This window comes from Medicago sativa, chromosome 8 (genome assembly GCF_051527215.1).
Source record: "Medicago sativa cultivar Bolivia chromosome 8, Bolivia_mono, whole genome shotgun sequence".
Classification (NCBI taxonomy): Eukaryota; Viridiplantae; Streptophyta; class Magnoliopsida; order Fabales; family Fabaceae; genus Medicago; species Medicago sativa.
The window spans coordinates 34,070,582-34,090,126 of record NC_140756.1 but is presented as its reverse complement, the minus strand read 5'-3'; the positions used below and the strand labels follow the sequence as shown (position 1 = coordinate 34,090,126).

The 19,545-nt window shown below is 37.7% G+C and overlaps 1 non-coding gene and 1 pseudogene across 1 annotated transcript; both read right to left on the bottom strand.

Moving 5' to 3' along the window:
- Nucleotides 1-2,746: 2,746 nt before the first annotated feature.
- LOC146898662 (small nucleolar RNA R71) lies at nt 2,747-2,853 on the bottom strand. The gene has a single exon (XR_015024296.1). It is a non-coding gene; the product is annotated as a small nucleolar RNA R71 (small nucleolar RNA).
- A 9,144-nt stretch (nt 2,854-11,997) lies between these two features.
- On the bottom strand, nt 11,998-19,258 carry LOC146898661 (uncharacterized; annotated as a pseudogene).
- Between the last annotated feature and the right edge of the window lie 287 nt (nt 19,259-19,545).

The following is a 19,545-nucleotide window of genomic DNA, read 5'->3' as shown; positions in this document are numbered from 1 at the left end:
GTACCATGATTTTTGCTTTGGTGCTGCTCTTAGACATACCTGCATCATTGACATTTTCAGATTTAGGTACCCATTGTCCTATGGGTCCTGAAAGGTTAGTACTTGAGGTTTTACTCTTCACTTCCTGTACCTTGTGCTGTGAGTTGGATTGCTTCAGATTAACCATCACCTTAGGTTTTGGTACTTCAGAAGCAGTAACTGTCTTCTTCTGAAACTTAGACTTCAGAACCTCAGATTTTGGTTTCACCAGACTCTGAGGAACAGGTTCTGATCTTTTTAGGATCCTGATCTTTGAAGTCTTGGATTCAGATTTGATCATAGCCTTTGGCTTAGAGTTCTTTGGATTTGAAGTAATCTTAGCCTTAGAGCCAGAAGCTTCAGGTTCTGATTGAACAACAGTTTCCAACTCAGCACCTTCAGGTACAAAGAAGGTTTTCAGACCTTCCTTGATGCATTCACAACAAGATTTAAGATTGGTTTTCTCAAGTTTAACTTCTGGAAAACCAATTCCTCTGCCATTGTTCTTGTAAATGCTATAAATCATAGAAGCCACTTTGCTTATGTCAATGCCAGATATGATAAAATCTTCAAGAGCAATTTCATGGTTGCTTAAAGGTTTTTCATTACACTTTTCTTGTAGCTTCTGATATAAGAACCTGAGCTGATCTTCATAAGTTTTACACATGAAGTCAAAGCCCCTAAGTCCTTGTTCAGAAGCTTTTAGATCCAATAGAGTTGATTTTTGCTGTTTTACCAAATCAGCATATTTTTCTTTTAAATCCTTCAACTCATTGGTTCTTACTTCAAAATGTGTAAAAAGTTCTTTAAGTGACTCAACAAGTTCATCTCTGGGAATCTTAGAATATACCTCATTTTCATCTTCAGAATCTGATTCTGATCCAGCTTCTGAAGTTGCTGTCGCAACTAACCCAACTGCTACCTTTGCATCTTCATCAGTGATGAGTCATATATTAGTCTATTTTAATGCTTTATTTAGTTTAGTTTTAAATAAGATTTGATTTAATTATATTGCATTTTATTTTCTTTTAGAATATTTTACTTTAAATTGTCTTTTATTTTATTTTAGGAATGAATATATGGTGGAAGGTGCCTTGGAGCGAAAGAAAGAGGACTGGAGCAAATACAACGCAAGAATACGAAGATATGGGACAAAAATATGTTCCCCCAAAGTCAGAAGCTTGGCACGGCCCGTGCCAACATGTGGCACGGCCGTGCCCGTCCCCAGATTCACTTTTGCTGCTTTTTCTTCGGGCCCAAGTTACCCTGTTGCAGCTTTACCCTTTTATCCCTTTAGTTGCTTAGTTTCTAAGTCAATTGTAAAGCTATAAATAGAGTAGCTCTCCACCATAAACATTCACCCTTTACCTTGTTTATTTCAAGTATTATTTCAATAAAAAGTCTTTATTTTCCTTTTACTTTCTTTGCAATTTATTTTACTGTTTTTCTCTCTTCTTCCCCCATGTCTACAATGAACATGAGTGAGTAGACTTCTTCGTCTTGGGATTGTTGGGGAGTCTAATGACTCAATCCTAAACAAAACAAGCCTAAACCCTAATTTCTATGTAACCCTAATTTCTAATCTAGATTTACCGTCTTAACTTGGATTAACAATTATCAAACTGTGGAAGCGAAAGCGGAGGGTTTGATAATCGTTAATCCATCATCCCAAACATCAATTCATAAAGCGAGAGCGGAGTCTTGATGTTGGAACAAGTGAATCTAGACAATAATTGCAAAACAGTGAAATAGTCTTTGCAATTATTGAGACAAAGAGTAGTTTCAATCCTCTATGCATCTTCTAGTAATCATGTCAGCGAAATAGGCTTGGTTGCTAGAAGTAAACTCTCACCGGACTTTCATCGGAAAGGTGAGGGGCTAAGGGAAACCGGTCTTTAGAAATTAGTGTGTAAACCATGAAATTAGATGTTTAGGTCTTGTCTAGTGAAGGATTTGTCATTATGTTGAACCAATGATCCCGAGGCTTTTTATTAATATTGTTTTTATCTTCAGCAATCAAAACCCCTTTTTACTAAACTTTCTCTCCCTCTAATCATTCACTAAAGGTTAATTAAGTTTAACAACTCCCTAGCGGAACGATACTTTTACTTACTACTATTACTTCGATAGGCCGTGCACTTGCGGTTTGGCTCTATCAAGTTTTTGGCGCCGTTGCCGGGGAGTTAACTAATTTAATTAGCTTTTTCTTAGTGATTAGAATTCTCTCTTCTTTCTCTTTTCTTTTTCGTTTTTATTTTTAACTTTTTATTTTTCTGTCATTGTTAACTTCTTAGGTTCTCAATTTTTAATGCGAAAAATCATAAATTGAGTTGTAATAATCAACGAGATCGAAAGGTATTTGCATAAACGAAAGAGAGACGCACGAAGTAACACCGCCATGGCCAATCGCACTCTCAAAGAGTATGCAACGTCGTCTACGGCTGAGCCACAAGCTGTTATTGTGTACCCAACGGTTGACAATTTTGAAATTAAGCCTGCCTTACCTAACTTGGTGCAGCAAAACCAATTCTCGGGATCCCTCACTGAGGATCCCAATCTTCACATCTCTGTTTTCCTACGAATTAGTGGAACCATGAAGGAGAACCAAGAAGCCGTAAGACTTCATCTCTTTCCCTTTTCCTTAAGGGATAGAGCTAGCGCTTGGTTCCATTCCCTCGAAGTCAACCAAGCATTCCTTGCCCGTTTCTTTCCACCATCTAAAACCGCTAAACTTAGAGACCAAATCACGCGGTTCAACCAAAAAGATGGGGAATCTCTCTATGATGCGTGGGAGCGTTTCAAAGAAATGCTAAGACTTTGTCCCCACCATGGCCTAGAGAAGTGGCTTATAGTCCACACTTTTTATAATGGCTTGTCTTATACCACTAAGATGTCTGTTGATGCAGCTGCAGGTGGAGCACTTATGAACAAGAACTACACGGAGGCGTATGCCCTGATTGAAGACATGGCTCAAAATCATTACAAATGGACCGACGAGAGAGCCATCACTAGTTCTTAATCCTCCAAAAAGGAGGCAGGTATGTACGAAGTCTCTAACTATGACCACCTTGCTTCTAAAATTGATACACTAACTGAAAAACTTGAAAAACTCAATGTTAGTGCTATCAATTCTGCTTCTACTCCTTCTTGTGAAATATGTGGTATAACTGGTCATGCTGGTGTTGATTGCCAACTAGGTAGTGCTATTAATGGTGTTGAGCAAATGAATTATGCTCAATACAACCAAGGGATGCGACAAAATCAAAATTTTTATAAAAACCAAAATCCCTATGGACAAGTAGCACCACCCGGTTATGCAAACAACCAATGATTCACTCAGAAATCCAATTTGGAAATTTTGTTGGAAAATTCTATTACCAACCAGACTAAACAACTTCAAGAACTTAAAAACCAAACTGGATTTCTGAATGATTCTCTTTCCAAGCTCAATAGCAAGGTTGATTCTATTGCTACTCACTCTAAAATGGTTGAAACTCAAATCGCTCAAATAGCCCAACAAGTGGCTACCTCTTCCCAAACACCGGGAGTCTTTCCTGGTCAAACCGAAGCCAATCCCAAAGCCCAAGTTAATGTCATATCTTTTGGGGGTAGTAAGTTAGGCGAAACTTTTGCTAAGGTTAAAAACATTGGGAAAGAAAGTGTCAAGCCTTTAGGTGATAAAATTGTGATAGAAGAAGCAAAACCGCTTGAAGAAAACAAAACTCCATCCCCCTTAAATCTTGATAAGCTTAAACTAGAGGGTAAGTTTGAAAAATTTGTTAACATACTTAGGAAGATTTGCATTAAACTTCCCTTTGCTGAAGCTTTGTCTAGGATGCCTCTATATGCCAAGTTTTTAAATGAAATTTTTTCAAAGAAAAGGGCTATAGAGCATAATGAGACAATAGCCTTGGCCAAGGAAACTAGTGCAATCATCCAAGAAGCACCCGCTAAGCTTAGAGATCCAGGTAGATTTGCCATACCGTGTGAAATTGGGAATGAAACCATAAACAAAGCCTTATGTGACTTAGGAGCTAGTGTTAGTTTGCTGCCTTTGTCTCTTCTTAAAAGGATAGGGATAGGAGAATTGAAACCTACCGAAATAGAGTTGAAGCTAGCTGATCGTTCTACCATGAAACTTGTAGGTAATTGCTTTTAATTGCTTTTGTTTTGTTTTTCTTTGTTTTAAGTATTTTTGTAGGTAATTGTCCAAGTGTGATTCGAAAAAAATCGAGAAATTGAAAAATTCTGAAGCCCCCAGTACCAGAAAGGTGGCACGGCCCGTGCTAGGTATGGCACGGCCGTGCCAAGTTTTTAAGCAAAAAAAGTGATGGATGAAGTCAGGAAGATGGCACGGCCCGTGCCAATAGGTGGCACGGCCCGTGCCCGACCTCTTGTTGCCCATATATACAAATTTTTCTTTCTTCTTCCTCATTCACAAACAACAACCCTCTTTTATCTTTCAAACTTCATTCTAAACCTCCATAACCTTCAAACCTTCAAACCCTCATATCTCCCTCAAATCTTAACCAAATCACTCAATTCTTTCACCAATCAACCACAAACTTCATCCAAAACAAAAACCACCAATCAAAAACATCTTTCATCCATCCAAACCCATAATTCACCAAAACCCTAATCTTTCAAAACCTAACCCAAACACCACAAAACCTTAACCAATCTCCACATCCAAACCAACAAACCTTCCTTAAACATCAACCCCAACCTAAACCAATCATTTCCACCAAAAATCTTCCCAAACCCTAAAACTTCAAACCAATTGCAACAAGGGTCAATGGCTTCAAGAAGAAGTGGTAAGGAACCAACAAGCTCTCAAGGAGGACCTCCCCCAAAGAAGCAAGCACAAGTGAAGAATCATGGAATCTAGTTCAAAAACAACAAGCAAAGGGACAGGTATAAAATTCTAATCTCTAAACACTTGCATCCTTCTCGTTATCCTGATCCCAATACTTTGGACGCGCTAGAGCTTTTTGATGATGTTTCTAGGTTGATAGGAAAATTAGGTTGGACTGATTTGCTGAAACCTATGCGGGGTTATGAAAATTTCACTTATGAATTTTTAAGCTCAATTGTTTTCACTAAAGATAAGTTGGATTATGATAACCCTAACCATAGAGTTGTTTTTCGGTTGATGAATATTGATTATGACATGTCACTTCAGCACTTTTGTGAGGCCTTAGGTTTTGCAAATGAAGGATATATTCATGATCATTGGGATCCTAGTCTAAAATCGGTTAACTACGACCCAGCTGCCTTTTGGACACGTATCACCGGCGTTTCCAACTATGTTCCTAGAGCCAACAAAGCTAGCAACATCCACAACCCCGTACTTAGGTACCTCCAAAGGGCAATGGCTTGCACTATTTGGGGTAGAACCGAGCTAGGAAATACTAGAACCGATGAGTTGTTCATGTTATGGCCAATCCTCCACAACCACCCCGTCAACACATGTTTCTATTTGATTGACTACCTAGACTTCTTAGGTAATAAACCAGCCGGTAAGGGCGACATAGTGGTGGGTGGCATCATTACATACATAGCTAGGTGTTTTGGAGTAGGTGAAGATGAGGGGATCAAACCAATTGAGGGCAACAATAAACTCAACATAGATACCCTCATTGCTATGAACTTCATTAAACAACGTCCACCCCTCCATTACCAACTCAAGCTAAATGTGCCTATCTTGTTTTTACTTCCTAACCCATCTCGGACTACCACCGAGGTGGAAGAAAATTGGTTGTATGTTGATGATGTGCAGGTTCTAGAGCAGCAAGATGATGAAGGAGTCGGTGCTAACTTGCACCATGACATGGGAGAAGGTGCTAACTTGCACCAAGAGGGGCACCATGGCCATGAAATCGGTGAACTTGATGGACATCAAAGATGGGCATGGATTCACAATGAGATCGAGAGGATGATCACCGAGCAACAAAGACAAGGTGTTGAGTTATCCGGGCTTCGAAACGATGTCCAAAGAGGCAACCGTGTAAACAATGAAAACAATGAAATGCTCCGAAGGATGATGCAACACCTCCAACTTCAAGGTCCTCCTTATGGACCTCAATAAATTGTGAGCTTTCCTCTTCCTCTCTTCCCTTCTCTTCTCTACTACTCTTCTTCTACTCCTTCTTTTTTCTTCTTCTTCTTCTTTTTAATTTCTTTTCTTTTTGAATCATTGAGGACAATGCTTCCCCTAAGTGTGTGTGTGTGTGTGTGTGGGGGGGGGGGGGGGGGGGGGGGGCTAATAAAGTGTCTAGAGTCGTAGTGTCCCCTAAGCACTGCTTAGGGTGATTTTGAATCTAGGGGGAAAGGACAATTACATCCGAGAAGACTTCCTACGAGGATAGATAGCCCCTAAGCATCTGCAGCCCCTTGTGCTTAATTGTTAATCTAATCTGATTTTAACTTAAATTCCCATCACTCTTATATGAAATGAAGAAAGGACTTTTCTCGGTTACTTTAGCATTAAGGATAGAACCTATTCCTCATAATATCTGTCTTATACAGGAGCAAGAAAAGGGTTGGACTGCACACACACTCACTTGAGACTTGATGTTGGGTAGAATAGGTTCATGAGAAGTATTTGAAATTGTAATTAGTGTACTTGAAGCGAAGCCTTTCTTTTGAGACATGTGTTCTTAATATTGCCATGAATAAATCTTTTGTTGCTGCTATGTCTATTGCCTTTTGCTTGAGGACAAGCAAGGATTCAAGTGTGGGGGAGTTTGATGAGTCATAGATTAGTCTATTTTAATGCTTTATTTAGTTTAGTTTTAAATAAGATTTGATTTAATTATATTGCATTTTATTTCCTTTTAGAATATTTTACTTTAAATTGTCTTTTATTTTATTTTAGGAATGAATATATGGTGGAAGGTGCCTTGGAGCGAAAGAAAGAGGACTGGAGAAAATACAGCACAAGAATACGAGGATACGGGACAAAAATATGTTCCCCCAAAGTCAGAAGCTTGGCACGGCCGTGCCCGTCCCCAGATTCACTTTTGCAGCTTTTTCTTTGGGCCCAAGTTACCCTGTTGCAGCTTTACCGTTTTATCCCTTTAGTTGATTAGTTTCTAAGTCAATTGTAAAGCTATAAATAGAGTAGCTCTCCACCATAAACATTCACCCTTTACCTTGTTTATTTCAAGTATTATTTCAATAAAAATTCTTTATTTTCCTTTTACTTTCTTTGCAATTTATTTTACTGTTTTTCTCTCTTCTTCCCCCATGTCTACGATGAACATGAGTGAGTAGACTTCTTCGTCTTGGGATTGTTGGGGAGTCTAATGACTCAATCCTAAACAAAACAATCCTAAACCCTAATTTCTATGTAACCCTAATTTCTAATCTGGATTCACCGTCTTAACATGGATCAACAATTATCAAACTGTGGAAGCGAAAGCGGAGGGTTTGATAATCGTTAATCCATCATCCCAAACATCAATTCATAAAGCGAGAGCGGAGTCTTGATGTTGGAACAAGTGAATCTAAACAATAATTGCAAAACAGTGAAATAGTCTTTGCAATTATTGAGACAAAGAGTAGTTTCAATCCTCTATGCATCTTCTAGTAATCATGTCAGCGAAATAGGCTTGGTTGCTAGAAGTAAACTCTCACCGGACTTTCATCGGAAAGGTGAGGGGCTAAGGGAAACCGGTCTTTAGAAATTAGTGTGTAAACCATGAAATTAGATGTTTAGGTCTTGTCTAGTGAAGGATTTGTCATTATGTTGAACCAATGATCCCGAGGCTTTTTATTAATATTGTTTTTATCTTCAGCAATCAAAACCCCTTTTTACTAAACTTTCTCTCCCTCTAATCATTCACTAAAGGTTAATTAAGTTGAACAACTCCCTAGCGGAACGATACTTTTACTAACTACTATTACTTCGATAGGCCGTGCACTTGCGGTTTGACTCTATCAATCAGCTTCCTCTTTATCAGATCCAGATTCACTTCCCAAATCATCCCAGGTTGCCATTAAACTCTGCTTGATCTGCTTCTTGAATTTACTTGGTTTGAACATTGAATTCTTTGACTTGTCCTTTGATTTCTCCTTCTGAAGATCAGGACATTCAGCAATAAAGTGTCCAGGATTCTTACAGTTGAAGCATCCCTTCTGATCTTCTTTCCTTGAGCTTCTGGAGTTACTCCTTCTTCCTAGAAACTTTCTGTTCTTCTTGGCCAGATACTGAAGTCTGTTGGAGAGCATAGCCATTTCAGCAGCATCTGGTTCAGAATCTGAACTTGATTGTTCTTCCTCTTCAGATTCAACCACTTTGAGAGCTTTTAATGACTTGCCTTTGGATGGAAGAGCTATTGATTTATTCATCTTAGTAGACTCATGTTCATTAAGACTTAACTCATGAACTTTGAGAGAACAAACAAGATCTTCGACACTTAAAGTGTTTAAATCTTTAGCTTCCTCAATGGCAGTCACCTTTGGTCTCCATCTTGCAGGCAAGCTTCTGAGTATCTTGCTCACATGCTCAGAAGCAACATAGCTCTTCTTTAGAATTTGTAGCCCAGAGACTAAGGTTTGAAACCTTGAGTACATCTCCTCAATAGTTTCATCATCCTTCATCTTGAATAACTCGTACTGATGTACAAGCATGAGAGCTTTAGCTTCTTTGACCTTCTTACTGCCTTCGTAGTTAGAATAGAGAGAAGCAAACATAGCTTTAGCAGTGGATTTGTCACTCATCTTCATGTACTCTGCTTTAGGTATGGCAGTGACAAGAGCTCCTCTGATAATATGATGCTTCTTGTAGAGTTTCCTTAACTCAGGAGTATGTTTCTTTCTATCCACAGCAGCTCCTTCTTCATCAAGGTCTAAGCCACTAACACCATCTTCTAGAATATCCCATAGTTCTTCATCTAAGCTCATGATATAACTATAGAAGTTGGTTTTTCACCAAGAAAATTCTTCAGCATCTCTGTTGAACTTTGGAATCTTTCCAACACTGGATTTCTTGTCAACATTGTAATCATATGCAACACTTTTGTTGTTGTTGCCAGATCCATTTCCAGAAACAGATTCGTCAGACATGTTTTTCTCTGATCTTGGACTGTTACACTGTTAGGTGTTATCAACAGAACCAAGGCTCTAGATACCAATTGAAGGTGAGAAAAACACAAGAAGGGGGGTTGAATTGTGTTTTTGAAAAATTTTTCGATTCTCCTAAAACTGAACACACTGATCATAAGCTAAGTGAAACAGCTTCTGAAGTGATAATCAGAATCTACACGCAGAGGAATAAAACAGAGAGAGAGAAGAAGAACGACACAAAGCAATTATATTGGTTCCTTTCACAATCCGGAAGTAGTCCAGTCCCCCTTGCACTTCCAAGGAGATTTCACTAAGAGTAATATCTGATTACAATTGCTCAATCACACCTGCAAGAGACTTCCTTTGCTCAAGCACACTTTGCAAGAGTCTTCCTATGCTCAAGAACACAATCAAGAGACTTCCCTGCTCAAGCACAACTGCAAGAGACTTGTAACTAAACAAAATTACACAGAAAATTATTTAAGGTTGAACACTTGATATACAATCAGAGGTGCTCACAATACAAATCAGATACAGACTCAATAACTTAAGAATTTCTAAGATGAAACTTTGAGACACAAAAATTCTAAGTGAATGCAGAACAATTTCAGCAGAGGTTTGGCACTTGTAATAATGTTGTGAGTCTTTCGTTCAGCATTGCCAAATCTCTAAGTCTTCACTCCTTTATATAGAGGTGTGAAAGAGACGTTATGAAATTGCCAGCACATCAAAGAGTCGTTGTTGAAGCTTGATCTTTCACCAATGATCTTTTGCCTGATTTGGTTGTTGTCCTATGAAGAACCAATTTGAAATCCATTCCTTATCCAAAGGAACATCTATGCAGGCGAAGCCGTATTCTGGAGCTGTTTTCTTGTCTTGTAGTGTGAACACAAAACAGAGTAGTGGAGAAGGTGGTTGTACAGTTCGTACAAAGTACAATGTCAACGCTTTCGTCCAAAATTGCAAGCACATGTCTTCAAACACCTTTGAAATGACCGTTTCAAAATTCCACTGATCTTTTGTTGTCCTTTGATGAGTTTAGATTCATGACACAGCTCTTGAATCCTTGAATTTCTCAAATTCAGTTGATCTTCAGCTTCTGGTGATAATCAGCTTCTGATGAGCTTCAGCTTCTGATGAAGTCGCTTCTGAACTATCTGCTTCTAATGACCATTCGCTTCTGAAGGCTATCCGCTTCTGTTGAAGTTCAACTTCTGATGACCTTCAGCTTCTGATGACTTCCAGCTTCTGATGATCTTCAGCTTCTGATGACGTCATCATTCTTCAGTAGCACTTATGACTTCAGATGCACTTCTTTTCAGATGCTTTCAAGCTTCCTTTTAGTCCATAGCTCTCTATTTGTTCTTCAAAACCTTTATATGATGTAAATTTTTTAACTATGGTCCTGTACACTTGAACAAATATTAGCTAGTCCAATTTACAATTTTTAATACCTTGTTATCATCAAAACTCTTTAAGGTTCATTGTTAAACACATTTTGTTCCAACAAATATGTATAAAGGAGAGGGTGGCAGGTGATGGGAGAGTGGCCGCCGGTGGTGTCAACGGCGGAGCTCCGGCGAGAGTGAGGTGGTTGCAGGTGGTTGGTGGAGGCGCCGACAAGATGAAGTGGTGGCTGTCACTTACTTAAATTAATTTAAATAATATTTTAAGTAAAAAATTTATCCAACATGAGAGTTGAATCCAAGACCTTTCTCTCAAATGCAACATCACAAACCACTACACCAATTTAATTTATGTAACTATTTTTTTTATTTTATATATAAGCCTGCTCTGCTTATAACTTTATAAATATTTTAAAAGAAATTTGATTAAACATTTGTAAAAGTAAATATTAAATAGTTCAAAACAAGTTAAAAATAGTTTTTAAATTAAATTTGGTTAACTGAATTGGTTTAAATTTGTGGTTCAGTTCATAAACCATTTAATATGGTTCAGTTTTTTTGCAATTCAGTTTGGTTCAGTTTATGGATACAATTCAGTTAACCACATTTTTGCACACCCCTAGATTTTTCCAAAACAAAAATAATGCTAAATATATGCTATAAATTGTATATAATCTATGGATTTTACGACAAAATACTTAGACGTAAATGACTAAACAAAATGGACAAAAATATTCAAAACCCTTTAAAATCCTGTGATTTTGTATGAAATCATAAAATCGCAATCAAAATCGATGAATTTTGCTTATTTTGGGATTCTACTATGGATTTGAGTCGTCGAAGGTGATGAAAGTTGCAAAATCCTGGATTTTAGGATTTAAGTCGGGATTTTGACAACAATGACTACAAGGGGAAAGTGTTGAGCAACGAAATCCTTTGGTTATAAGGTTCTCTCTTATTGGTAAAGATCATATAGAATCTCTCCATAAAAATACCTTGATTTTATTTGTATGCGGATTTCACAGTGTACTTTCGATCATTATTTTAATACAAAATGTGTCTGTCCTCAGCTTGTGTATCCAGTTGTGGCATCACTATACTTTTGTTAAGGATGTATGTTTTCAATTTCGTTTGTTGACATATATTTGTACCGAAGGATTAGAAAAAATGTGTATCATCTAAAGTAAGCTTCAATTCATCGTTGTATATAAATCAAAGTTGAATTTTGAAGCTGTAGTCATAAACCAAGAACTTAAGGAGTATACATATCCAAACTACAAGAACCGTTTGAAGAGAAGAGATAAAAGGGAATTATCAGAAAATGAAGTACTCAAATGTATATCAAAAGCAATACAATTTAAAACTGCATATAACACTCAACTGCTTGCATTATTTAGGGAATTACCATGCATAGATTGATGAGTAAATACACATTTGTAGGTAGACATTTTAAAAATGTAATTTCTCAGAAAAGTAAATTTGAAAACAAAAACATCGTTACATTTTAGAAGTCAAATTTCAACAAAGCATTTTCAGAATGTGCTAGAATCCTTATTAGCCTATTGATTGGAAAAAGAATGAAAGAAACAAGTGATTCGAATATCCTTTCACTGGCATAATGCCTATTTCTGAAACTCCCACTTTACCGCATTTTCAATAGTGGTTGCGATATAATTCCTAACAAAATGCTAGCGAACAAAGCATCCACATCAACTCTTGTTTTTGACAAGTTCAACACCTCCAATTTTGGAACTCCAATATTCATTCGACTCAGAGTCACTCTCTAACAGCGGGTTAGCTTCAAATGTTTAAAAATATAAAAAAAACCTTAAATCTTGACAAATACGTTCTTCAGATATGTTATAGCAATCTCTTAAATCAAGCAGCTGCAAAATGGGAAAATTGGTATCAAACATTTGTTGCCTTCATCTCTTAACCATGAATTGCAAGACAAATGGAGAGACTTAAATTGAGGGCTTACAATAAAGTTCATCAAAGAATTAGAATTCTTACATTATTTTCGTCCATAGTGGTAAATGATAAAGACCTCAATGTTGGTCTCTCACGTAGAGCAGAAGCAACACCAGCGTTGGTTATTCTATCACAGCCCACTATGATGGCCTCTTCTAGAAGCTTCAAGTTCTTGAACAAGTTGAAAAGCGATTTATCATTTATATAAACATGAGAAGTGAGATTAACCTTGCGAAGTTTAGTAAGTGATAATGAAAGAATCTCCATCCCATTAAGCATTCTTATACTGGATATATTTTTTTTTTTTCAAAAAGAGTAGCTAGCAAAGGGCTAGCTACCAAAAGATATATATATATATATATATATATATATATATATATATATATATATATATATATATATATAGCCAAAAAGAGAAACATGTACAAATGAAACCAAAAAAAAAAGAGGGGGACCAAACCAAAACCCCTTAATAGGTCACAAACCTAAAGTTAGTCCACCCTAACTTATCTTTCACAAAATTATCATTTATACAAGATGGAACATGTAACCAAACTGTGAGATTAGCAAGATTATGACCCATATTAGCTAAGGTGTCTGCACATTGATTGCCTTCTCTGTAAACATGAGTGGCTAGGAAATTCATCTTGGTTGTTAAGAGGAGACAATTCATCCATCTGTTCCTTAACCTCCAAGGAACCAAATTAGGATTTTTGAAAGCTTTGATCACAAGTTCAGAATCTGTTTAAAGCCAAAAATTGGACCAGTTATAAGAATTTGCTATCTCTATTGCCCTCATTGCACCAAAATGCATTCCCAATACCAGTATTTTCACTGAAGCAGAGTAAGAAATTAGAGTGACTGTTCCTGAAAATACCTTCACAAGAAGAAAGATTACCATTGGTTGAACCATCAGTGTTACCTTTGGTCCAGTTAAGAGATGGAGGATGCCAAATGACTTCAATCAGCTGAGGAGCTTTGGGAGGATGGAGAGTGACATTGAACTTCCTCAAGAGCATAAAATTTGATATGTTTGCATAAGCTTTGCCTTTAGATAAATTTCCTGATACAACAGTTTGGGATAAAACAGTGGAAACTATAGTCTTCCAAGGAATTATCTTGTTTTGGAACCTCAATTGATTCCTTGCAAACCAGACACCATTGAGGATGTTGATTATGGTGGCAATGAGGACAGTTTTGCATTGAGGATTCCAAGAGTTATTACAAATGTCCCACACATCTTGCATAGACTTAAAATTAAAGGTTTTGTTGATACTACTAGCAAACCAGCTCCATATATGCAAAACATAGCAGCATTCAAAGAAGAGATGAATTGAAGTTTCAGATTGAGAGTGACAAAGAGAACATACTGATGGAAGGTGGCATCCTCTGGAAGCTAGATTATCATCAGTGGGCAGCTTACCAGACATCAACCTCCAGACCATAAGGGATTTGGACGGAGGATAATCAGGGGACCATATCATCTTGGCCCAAGGAACCTGTGGAAGAGCAGATTTTTTGAAATTGTAGGCATCTTTCAAAGAAAGAATACCATTTGTGCTATGTCTCCAGATGAGCATATCCCTTGTGTCTTGTTTAGGGATGGTAACATTTTCTGCAAGCACTTTCAAAGTAGGAACCTGAATCAAAACATCAGCAGGGAAATGCCAGGCCCCATTTTGAATGTAACTAATTAGCTGAGTTGGAAGTATAGCAATCTGTTGAGGGCTAAGTGAGTCAGCCAAGATGTCACCACACCAGTTATCTAACCAGCAGTTGATTGATTTGCCATTACCAACCAACCAGTTTGAGTTAGTTATCAAATTTTGATATTCAGATTTGGCCCCACTCCATATTGAAGAGAATACATGATAATGAATACATGATGAATTTCTAATCACTCTAGTTCTAAGAATATTAGCCCACTGTTCTGCAGAGTTGATCATGTCCCAACAAGTTTTTAAATTAGAGGCTGCATTCAGAGATACTAATGATCTTAGACCAAGACCACCTTCTTCATAACTGGTACAAACCTTTTTCCAGGAAACAGTCACTAACTTCCTCTTTTGCACATCTCCACTCCAAATGAAGTTTTTGATCCATCTCTCCATTTCTCTTAACAAACTAACAGGCCAATAGTATATAGACATAGTGTGTGTTAGCATGCTTTGAACAACTGACTTGACTAATTGAACCCTCCCAGCCATAGACAGTTAAGATGCTTTCCAATTTGCAAGTTTCAACTTCACTTTATCAGCAATAGGCTGAAAATGAATTTTCTTTGGTTTCCCCTTAAAGATGGGAGCACCAAGATAATTAAAAGGAACAGTACCAATTGAAAATCCTAAAAGATGCACCATTTGATTTAGTCTAGCATTAGAAACACTCCCAGCAAAAATAGAAGATTTATTCAGATTCATCACTTGACCAGAACTTAAAGCATATTTTGTGAAAAGATCTTTTAAAGCTTGAAGACTATAAAACTTGCCTTTACAAAAGACCATGAGATCATCAGCATAAAAGCAGTGAGAAGGTATCAGTGCAGACCTTGAAGCTTTGATTAGATCTATCGTTCCTTCTTCAACAAGTTTGGTAATGCCTCTGCTCAAAACTTCTTCAGCTATGCAGAAGAGAAGAGGTGACAGGGGAACACCTTGTCTGACTCCCCTATTACATTTGAAATAGCCTGCTTGAGATCCATTGATAGAAATGGAGATATGAGCTGAATGAAGTATGAAGCTGATCCAACTACAAAAAATTGGATTAAATCCAAATCCCTTCAAAACACTAAGCAAGAACTCCCAGCTTAAGGTATCAAAAGCTTTAGAAACATCTATCTTAAGGGCCAAATTTCCACCAAAACATCTTTTATCCAAGACATTAATTGCCTCTGAAGTCAAAGCAATGCAATCTTTGATATTCATGCCTTTAATAAATCCTCTTTGTTCTTTAGATATCAAATTTGGAAAAATCTGAGACAATCTATCTGCTAGAACCTTTGTAATGATCTTGAATTTGAAATTGGCTAGGGCAATGGGCCTGTATTGATCAATACTATCTGCATTAGGTGTTTTAGGAATGAGGATGAGAGTATTAGAGTTGTAATTTGGAGGGATCCATCCAGCTTGAAAAAATTGGAGCACTGCAGCATATACATCTTTCTTGATTATTTCCCAGTAAGTTTGAAAGAAGCATGCTCCAAAACCATCAGGCCCTGGAGCACCATCATTGTTGAGACTGAAAACTGCATTTTTGATCTCTAACTCAGATGGAGTCATGGTCAGGAGGTTGTTGGAGGTCTCATCAACCAATTGAGGGATGACATCATTCACAAACAACTGGTCCTGCAAAAAATAGTTAGTAGAAAAAAACAAATTATTATAATAAGAAACTATATGTTGTGATATTCTTTGAGGGTCAGAGATAATTTCATCATTGTTCCTAATATTTGATATAATTTTGGTTTTGTTTTTGATCTTTGTAACTCTGTGAAAATATTTAGTATTTCTGTCCCCATTCAAGTGCCATCTAATCCTTGCTTTCTCCTGCCAGAAGACTTCTTGTTTGAGCAGTGCTTCATCTAATTTGGCTTGTGCTTTCTTCTCTTCATTCATAAGCACATCAGTATGACCATTTGAGTGAATCAGGCTTTGAATATCAAGCAATGCTTGTTCGGCTTCAGACACAAAAGAGTGAATATTACCAAAAACATCTTTGTTCCAAACCTTGAGTTTGACTTTCAGATTTTTTAACTTGTTACTAAGAACATACATAGGGCACCCCACTACATTTTCATTCCAACTGTTCTCAACAAGCTCTTTACATTCACTGTGAAGGGTCCAAGTTTTAAGAAACTTAAAATTTGAAGCTATTTTAATCTCATCGGTTTTGATTTCAAGAAGCAAAGGGTAATGGTCAGAAGTGGTTTTAACAAGAGTGGAGCAGGAGATGGATGAACAAGAATCCAGAAGCAGCTGATTACAAATGGATCTATCAAGTCTCCTTTTTGTGTGTCTCCTGCCTGATCTTCTATTATCCCAGGTAAACAAAGCTCCTCTAGTTGGAAGGTGAACCAAGTCATAAGTTTCAGTCCAATTTAAAAAATCAATCATTGGTGGTCTGGCTGGGGAAAATGAGCCATTATGCTCATGGGCACCTAATATTGTGTTGAAGTCTCCTATGAAGCACAAGGGTTTAATGAACTGTGATTGGAGGAGATTAAGTTTGTTCCATAGGTCCTTCCTTCTAATATTACTAGTAGAAGCATAAACAGCAGAAAAACAAAAGTCAAGATTATCTATGTTCATGGAAAAGGCTATTTGTTGGTCATCTATGTCTATTATAGTGGGGTAAAGGGATGATAAGCAGAAACACCATAGATTGGGGAGAAGATTTTCTCTGATGTTCTTGGAGAAAAGCTTAAACCCTAATCTATTTAACCAGGCTAAAGGAAAATTATCAAAAGGCATCCAAGGTTCAGAAATAAAAACAAAGTCAGGTTTGTTGGTTGTAATAAGGTTATTTAAGGCTAGTCTAGATGGTGAATTGGCTAGACCTCTAATGTTCCAATAGATAAATTTCATTTGAAAGGTTTTGGGTTACCAGTTTTGTTTCTGGTTTGATGAGTGTTTTTAATAGATGGTTTTTGCTTAGAGATTTTACCTTTGGATCTGCTTACCACTTGAAAAGCTGAATCATCCTATAAATGCTTCAGCAGTCTATGCTCAGCTTCAGCATCATCAGTGATATTTGCCAAAGACTGGTCCAGAAACTCTTTGTTCTTCTTTTCAATCTCTTGTAACCTTAATTGTTCACTTGATTCACCAATAGTTACATCAGCAATAGGCATTAAAACAGGACCGAAATCAGGTTGGTTTGGAGTATTTGCAATGAACTCAGTGTCTTGTGAACTGCCAGATTCTTCATCAGCAACTGCTGCGTTCACTTGTTTGTTCAAAATGTCATTCACCTCAGTTTCTAATTGAGCATCTTCTAGTAGAGCATCTTCCATATCCTTTTGTACCAGTGCTTCAAATTTATTGTGCACTGGTGCTGCAGTGTCTTGGCTCTTCTCCTTTTCATTTCCATGTTGTTGATTTGAACCAGATGCATTTGTGTGCTCCTTCAAACCTTCAGCAACAACCTCTTCCATTACAACTGGATCATTGACAACAGTGCCCTGTTTTTTCCTTCCATCATTAATGATGTTATAGTCCTTCCTGACCTCTAAATTCTTCCTTTTAGCATCAGCAACCCCATATGGTTTATTCAGAAATCTACAAACATCAACATGGTGTCCTATCTTCTGACAATGAGAGCAAACTTCAGGGAGATTTTCATATTCCAGTTCAACAAAATAAGCAAAGTCTTTCCTTTCAACCAACACCTTATAGCGCAGTTGTTGAGTGATATCCATGTCAACCAAGACCCTGACAAACTGACCAAATGTTCTATCCATCATAGGTTTAGAAGTGGCAGAGTCTGTGCAGATGGGAGTTCCTACACTATTAGCAATAGCAAACAGGATTCTTGGGCGCCAATATTCTGAAGAGAGGCCATAAATACGTAGCCAAACCTGCGCAGTGTTTGTAGTTTGAAGATTAGGGCTAAAATTTGTTGTCCAAGCAAACAGTTTCAAAACTCCCAGATTTAGATTCCAAGATGGAATTGACCTAACCCTTTCAACATCCTCCAAACATGAGAAAGTGAACTCAAAGAATCCCTTCCCAATAGAAGAAACCCCCCACTTATTCAGACCTTTCCACAACAAAACAAGCTTCGCGCGCAGGGCATGAACTGTTAAAGGTGGGGAACCTTTAGGCCATATGACTCTAGCATGAAGATTAAAATTGCAAGCTTCAATACCAGCAATAACCTTCTCCTCCGGGATAGAAATAGCATAGTTGTCGCCCTTAAGGACCAGTTGGGGCAGCTGTGAGCTTGGGATGTCACAAAGGTTGGTTAACGCTTGCGCAAACGTTTTGGTGACTTTTTGGGTAGTGGTTGGAATGGTTTTTCTGGGACATTTGTTGGAGTGCTGTTTGTAATTTCGATTTGGGGATCAACTGAAGCAGTTTTGGTTGGGATGGTGGATGGTGCGAGAATGGGTATTTGATTAGGGATTGAAACCTTTGGATCAAGATTTGATTTTTTTGTTGGTGGATTGGCATAATTTAGACAAGGCCAGGTTATAATCACAGGATCGGACATGATCTATGAGAAATTAACTAAAGAGGTGGGGAAGAGAAGCTTACCTAACAATGAAGAAAGCAAGAGGAGATGGCAGATGAAATGTAGACAGAAATCGCTAAACAATCGCCAGAGAGGAACATGTTTCGTAGAATTTCAAATCCAGTTCATTCTAACTGGATATATGAGTAGTACTGAAAGCTTACTAAGATTGAGTTCTTCGAGGTAAGGGAAACAACCGGCGATGAGGGTAAGGTCAGAGCTACGGAGATTTTCCTTGTGGGAACAAGTGAGAGAGGTCAAAGTTGTAATATTTTGGGAGAAAGCTCGTAACCCATTAGTGGGAATGGCGAGTTGGTTGGAGAGATTGAGTGATGTGAGGTTCAATGGAAAATGAGAGATTTCACTAAGAAGCTTTTTTAGGAAACCTTTGTAACGTGAGAGATCGAGGGAAGCGAGGTTGGTGAATCTATGGAAGAGGCGACGAAGGGGAGGGTGTGCTGGATCGCAGACAGTGAGTGAATATATGAGACGGTTGGTGATAAATAGAAATTGTTTAGATACGAGGGAAAGAGGCTCAAGGTTGCGGTGGTTGTTGCCGTCATCGTTGACGACGTTGAGGAATTTGATGAAATTGGCAGCACAGAGACAATTTAACCAACCATTTTCTTGACATACACAGATTTGATAGCACAAATACAAAGAGGGTCAATTCAAGCACTCTCATTCACCATTAGAAAAATCGTATACTAGTTTGAGGCGAAGACTTAAAAGTAGTTTGACAGAGGCATGTTACATCACAAAGACTGCCTATGCTATTCTGCACAATATGATTGTTTTAAATCCTCTTTTTAAATGAATGAAACTTTCCAAATTCCACTCTGAAACCTTC